The sequence below is a fragment of the Pseudorca crassidens genome, chromosome 4, assembly GCF_039906515.1.
Source record: "Pseudorca crassidens isolate mPseCra1 chromosome 4, mPseCra1.hap1, whole genome shotgun sequence".
In the NCBI taxonomy this organism is placed as follows: Eukaryota; Metazoa; Chordata; class Mammalia; order Artiodactyla; family Delphinidae; genus Pseudorca; species Pseudorca crassidens.
The window spans coordinates 121,639,109-121,645,108 of NC_090299.1; positions in this window are offsets into that span (position 1 = coordinate 121,639,109).

A 6,000-nucleotide genomic window follows, 5' to 3' on the forward strand; every position below is an offset into this window, starting at 1 on the left:
TAAAAAGTCACAACTATTTCTTATAAATGGAGACAGAAATTCAGTCAGACATTTTTCTTAAGACTGGTTCTTACTGAACTGGGTGATATTTCTTCACAGAGCAATGAAGGAAATATTTACCACAAAAAGGGAAATAGAATTTGAGTCTTCTGTCAGCAGGATTAATTTTCCTTATTTACATTGATTTTTCTAGGATTTACTAATCTTGTCCTAACAAATAATAAGATTGAGCATGGCCATAAATGATACACCCTAATCCTGAAAAAAATTAATTTAAGATATAGCTGCATAAAATGCAAAAAAGTGTGGCTAATTTTCTCTTTTAAGATTTCAGCTTATCAATTATATGAATCTACCCTTAACTTCATATCGCTCTCCAAGGGCTGATTTATAGCTTTGATGATCAGAATTCCACAGTGTCAGACATTGATATATAAGGTCCAGAGCTACTCTGAAATATTAAGACTTCAGTTTAAATTGAAGTTTTTTTCCTTTTTGATTTTGTTGAGTTTGATATGTTAAACTTAGAAGTATATGAGTTTACAGAAAGGATTAAGTACATTCATTCCTTTGATATTTATAAAGAATACAAAAACGGTTTCATTCCTTTGCTGAAAAATAACTAATATGGAAATTATGATAATGTGATAGTGATTTTTAAAAGTATTAGCATATTAATTTTAATATAATTAGAACATCAGAAATAATATAAACTGTAACCTATTACTTTTAACCTCATTGTTCTACTGATTTATAGCTTAGGGAAAGCTGAAAAAATACTATATTAATATGAAAATGAATTACTTTTTAAACAAATGTATTAAAAAATTTTTTTATTTTTATTTTTAATTTTTTTTGGCCACACTGCCTGCAGGATCTCAGTTCCCTGATCAGGGATTGAACCTGGGCCATGACAGTGAAAGCCTGGAATCCTAACCACTAGACCACCAGAGAACTCCCATGAATTCATTTCTTAATGAAAGATTTCCTACAGAAGAAAACATGCTCATAATAATAGTTCATAATAAGCATTTATTGAATACTTACTATATACGGGCACTGTTTTGGGAGATTTGGGTGATTTAACTTGTTTCATTCTCACAACACCTTCATGGAAAGCACTACTGTTGTCTCCGTCTTGTGGATGAGAATACTTAGCAGTGGAGAAGCTAAGTATCTCGTCCAAAGTTCCCTGGTTAGTGAGTGGAGAGGGGTCCAGCTGCCTGGGCACAGATGCTGAGAGGGAAACTTGAATGGAGGAAGATTCCTGGGGAGTGCTCTGGGGAAGGGAGTTGGGGAAGCAGGATGAGAAGGCGAATTGTGGTGCAGATGCAGAGTTGACCTCAGCCTCCCTCTGGGGAGCGATGGCCTGGAGGAGCCCTTCACATCTCTCCTGAGTTGAGGCTTGGGGCTGCCTCTGAGGCAGGGTCATGTCCGTGGGAGAGGCAGCTCCCTTTGGCTAAGGGCAGTTCCTGGGTAGAGACTCTGCAGTGGTGCTCCCAGCAGCTGGAGGAATGGGTGCATGCCTGTGTGCTCAACAGTTAACACCTGCTTGGTTAAGATCATGGCGGATTGACATGCTGACAACAGTCTCATTTGCCTTTAAGAACAGGACAGAGCTCGTGTCTAGGATGCTTTTATTGGTGTGATTTAGGAAAAAAGTAATTAGTACCAAGATTGCTATCATACTATCCTGTGATCAAAAATGTTAGACTTGGAAGGGATCTCAGTACAGAGCATTACAATCATTGTCAAGGTGATAAAACATAGAAGAGAAAAGGGCCTTTTAAAACTGTGGATTATTTACATGTGTGTGACACTGTTGACAACCAGCCAGAGAGTAGCTTTGTGGTTTCATATCCTGAAGCTTCTCTGTCATGTTAATTAGTAACTCTCTGCAGGTCAAACCACCTTCTTTGCTCAAAGCTGTGCTTTAAATAGCAAGTTGTTTTTGCTAGAGACTCACAGGACATGACATTCAATGTCATTCAATGGTATCACTGCTAAAATAAGAACATGATTACATTTTTCAGTCTAAAAGCTCCAGCAGTGTTCAAATCACCTATTGAAATGTGCATCACCTTCAAAATCTGGGCTGCGAGCATTTCTAGTCTCTGCTTCTGCTTGTGTTTTTTTCCTATACCTTTTGTGAAGATTTGGCATAGATTTGCATTAATAAGAATTCCTCTTCCAGGGAAAAGTTCAATCTCAGACTCTAAAGCATTCTGTAAAGTTTAGAGAATGGAAAAGGCACAGAACAAATGCTGTGCACGTGACCATAACAAGGCTTCAGTTCTGGCGACGGCAGAGATGTTTGCTCCCTCAGAGAGCCGTCCTCTTAGGATTCTGCAGATGTGTCTCCGAAGGGTCAGTGGATCTTAAATTTGACCCAGGATTTATTAACTGAAAAGTAAATATCTTCTGTGATTGAGGACAGCCAGTAAGGTACTAAGATAAATCATTTCTAATTCAATTAGAAACCTAACTCTTTTTACAGCTGACCTTGAAAATAAAGGAAAGCATAGTCTGATCGAAAGTGGAAGACTTTCACACCACTTATCCTCATGCTATTATATGAAAAGGGCATTATCAGGAACACATTTTTTAAAATATAATTTATTTCAGATCTGTGCTGGAATAAATAAAACACATGTACCTTAACAGATTCAAAAAATAGGAAGTAAACTTTGTATGAGTAAATTTAACATATTGTGTAGATTGTGGAATCATTCTGATACAAAACTGGGCTGTCAGAGACACTGCAGAGTTGAGACATTTTTAATGTGTAACCTTAAGTAAGTCAGTGTGTCCTGAAGCCACATGGCAATGGTTATAAAATCCACCCAGCACATATATACACACACACACACACATACATACATACATACATACATTCTGGGCCAATACATAGAAACCATTTGTAGGCTTCTTCTCTTCAACCACTGTGAAAGGGCTGGAAGAAAGTAAAGTTTTTTCTTTCCAGTTTTAATGAGATATAATTGACATACACTACTATATAAATTGAAGGTGTACAGCATAGTGATTGACTTACATACATCATGAAGTGATTACCTCAATAAGCTTAGTGAGCATCCATCAACTCATATAGATACAAAATTAAAGAAATAGAAAAGATGTTTCCCTTATGAAGAGAGCTCTTAGGGTTTCCTCTCCTAACACCTTCATATATAACACACAGCCGTGGTAATTAGGTGAATCATGTTGTACATCACACCCCTAGCACTTATTTATCTTGTAACTGAAAGCTTGTACCTTTGGATTCCCTTAATCCAGTTCACCCCTACCACTACCCCCACCTCTGGTAACCACAAATCTGATCTCTTTTTCTATGAATTTGTTTGTTTGTTTATTTTTGAAGTATAATTGACCTTCAACACTATGTTAATTTCTGGTACATAATAAGGTAGTGATTTGATGTTTCTATACATTTCAAAATGATCACCGTGATGGTCATGTTATCCCAGAAAGTAAATTTTGATGTTAGATTTCTTCTATTGCACAGCTGCAGAAACCCAGTGATCCAGTAGATTCTATTCCAGGTTACTTCTCTTGATTTCTAGGTGTGATTGCCCAAATCCAAAATCTCTATGTAATTCCGTCTATACTGGAACGACCTTTGGTTAACTTTGCCCAAGTATTGTGGTGAAAAAGTGCAGTGATAAAGTCTCCTTTTAGAATCTGTGAAATAGCCTTGGGTTTAGTGATGTTAATAGTGATGCTTTGTTATATTTTTTTGGGGGTGGAGGAGAACACTTTGAAAAACATAAGTTTTAATTTATATTTAAATATATAAAATTTATAACTTATAAATCTAACCTAAATCCAGGTGATAGTGAAACTTTTAGAACTTTTCTAATATGAGTTTTCTTGAGATAAATAGTTAATAAGATGAGTGACTACATATACAGTGGCATCAAAATTTTGGGCCTTAACTATCATTGGTTGAAAAGTGTGTATAAGCCGTTGGTGTCTAAAAATCTTATGTGAGGTAGAATCAGAGTTAGCTGACAGATCTTACTTGATATTAGCCAAAGAAGTTTAGCTATTGTTGTATATTAAGAAATGCCTTCCTTTCTCTCTCTTCCTCCAACCTGCCTTCCCTCTGTTCTCCCTTTTTGTCCTTCTTTTACTCTTTCTCAGTCACTCATTCATTTTCATTTACTCATTCATTAGCCACCCACTGTGTTCCAAGCCCTGTTCTAGGCACTGAAGATACCAGATACAGTAGTGAACAATTTCAGGAGTTGGTTTCTTGTGGCAGAAGACAGAAGATGAAAATAATTTAAAAAAATAGCAGACTATACTGAGTGATATAAAGAATATAAAGCATAATGTTGGGCTATAGAGTGGCTGAAGGCAACATGGTGCTCCTTCAGTGAGAGTAGAAAGGGAAGGCTCCTAGGGAGCTGAGACCTGAGTGATGAGAAGGAGGCAGCTGTGCTACTGCTACCCAGGGGAACAGCACTGAAGGCAGAAAGGAGCAGTAAATACAAAGGCTCTGAGCAGGTAGGAGCTTATTATGGTCAGGAGACAGAAGGAAGAGCAGTGTGGTTGGAGCTCCATGATCAAGGGAAAGAGTGGGAGGAGAGATAGGCAGGGGCCGAGTCACATGGGGTGTTGTAGACCATGGTAAGGAGTTTAGATTTATTTTGATTAAATGGAAGGGTATTGGAGAGTTTTAAGCAGGGGCATGATGTGAAGCCTCCTGAGTATGTCTTTAAAAGATGTTGGTGAGATTGTCATTCTCTAGATCACAGAATGTCCCGTTATTGAGTATACAGTTCAGAAACTCCTTTCAGGTCTCACTATTGGCTAAACAGTTAAAAACGTTTTTAACCTTATCTCTGATTCACGTACCAATACAATGTCTCCATTCGATTTAACTTGTAGGAAGTTCAGAGCTAATTTGCAGCTTTCTTCTAGAAATCATACAATATTTTACAGTATACATTTTTTTCTTTTTTAAAATTTTATTTAAATAATATATTGATAATGTCCAGAAGTAAAAACAATATAGAAATTTATATATTGAAAAGGTTTTCTCCCATTTCTGCATCTGCCCAATTCACCATTCATCTTCGACCCCTGTAGACAACCTCCTGTGTTAGTTTCTTGTGAGTCTTTCTAGTGTTTCTTTATGCAGATACAAGCACATTTAAGTATATATTCTTACTTCCCTTCCCCTCTCCCTTCACCCAGGGCTCTGTGTGTGTGTGTGTGTGTGTGTGTGTGTGTGTGTGTGTGTGTGTATTCTTCTACATATTGCTTTCTTTTCCTAAAGTTGAGTCTGGAGATTTTCCCACTTTAGCACACAGAGAGCTTTCCCACTCCATTTTAGAGTGGGCAGGCTTTTGTCTGACTCACAGTGCTGTACGCCATTTAACCAGTCTTCATTGATGGACTCTTGGGTTCTTATCTTTTGGTCTTACAAACAGTGCTGCAGTGAATAAACTTTTTCATATATCACTCTATATTTGTGAGATATAACTGTAAGATAAATTCTCCCAAGTGGGAAGCCTGTATCGAAGTGTACTGTTCATAATATATAATTTTGGTAGGTATTCGTATTTTGCTAGTATTGGCAAATTTTCCTCTGTAGAAGTTGTGCCTTTTTGCAACTCCACTAATAGTATATGGTAAGTTATGGTACTTTTAATGATTGTCTTTACTGTTTCCTTATCATTTACCTACATTTTTTCTTAGCCTCAGCTCTCTAATTTATATATTTTGATCTCTGTATGTTGTATATATTTTTGTAGGCCACTTGTAGGTAGCTTTCAATTATTGGTTGAAGGAGGCATTGAATAAACAGGTAAATTTTACACACTTTAATTATTGCTTCTAACACCGATGTTATGATTATTCTTTTACATTTCTACCCACTCACCCACTAGACTGAATGGCTTCACAATACCATGGTCTATATTTTATTAGTCTTAGGAGAGAAATGGCTGACAAATAATAGGCAATAGGTATTTG